Below are 963 nucleotides of genomic sequence, written 5' to 3'. Positions count from 1 at the left end.
GAGCTCCAGCCTAAGAATTGGTATCAAGTCTTAGTCGCAAACGAGCTGTCCTTGATAGCGTTGGATTTAGTAGGTAGTTTATGTTTTCGGTGTACTGCCCGTTTTCAGATCTCTTTTCGAACAGTCTCCTTCTTTTTTCCTATATTATTTGTGATTTCTCATATTTTTTAAATTATATGTCGATTTTTGTATCAAATTTCCTATACTATTTTGGTCAATAATAAAATTTGGCGGGAAAATTTCTGTCGAAATTTTTTTGTTGAAAAATATTTTGGCGTGAAAATTTTTGTCAAAAACTTTTGTGCAGGAAACTTTTTGTCGGACAATTTTGGCGGGAAAAATTTTCACGGAAAAAAATTTGGCGGGAAATTTCGTGGAAAGAATAGGAAGAAGGGTTTAATATGAAAATATGAAATTATAAATTCCAATTAAAATATGAAATTTTTTGATTGGCTTATTTTTAAGTTCATGGCTTACCCCAAACCGCCAACTGCAAACCCTAAACACTAAACCCGAAACCCTCAACCCCAAGCCCTAAACCCTAAACCCTAAATTCTAAACCCTAAACCCTAAACCCTAAACCCTAAACCCCAAACCTTAAACCTTAAATAGCTTTGCCAATCTAGGGCCTATGGGCAGGGATTAAAGCATGTGGTGGGCGCTTTTCTTCTATGGTGGTGTAAGGCGTGGTTGGATCTGTCGTTCAATGCCAGACGATTTCTCTCTTTCACGGCGACCTGAGATGATATTGCTTCGATCTGCTGGTTGAAGGCTTTGGCGGATCTGGATCAGACTTCTCTTGGCTAAGTGGCATGTGAGCGATAGATCTGTCTTGCTGCGGAAATTGAGCTTCAAACCGGTGGGTTCAGCACTTTGCGAACAGATTAACGGGTGATCTGTGACCAGATCCTTGATGGCTAGTTACGGTGATCTACCTTTTCCAAGAGGAAAGTTCTAGGTTGG

This window comes from Capsella rubella, unplaced genomic scaffold (genome assembly GCF_000375325.1).
Source record: "Capsella rubella cultivar Monte Gargano unplaced genomic scaffold, Caprub1_0 scaffold_41, whole genome shotgun sequence".
In the NCBI taxonomy this organism is placed as follows: domain Eukaryota; kingdom Viridiplantae; phylum Streptophyta; class Magnoliopsida; order Brassicales; family Brassicaceae; genus Capsella; species Capsella rubella.
Note: the sequence above shows the minus strand (reverse complement) of the source record.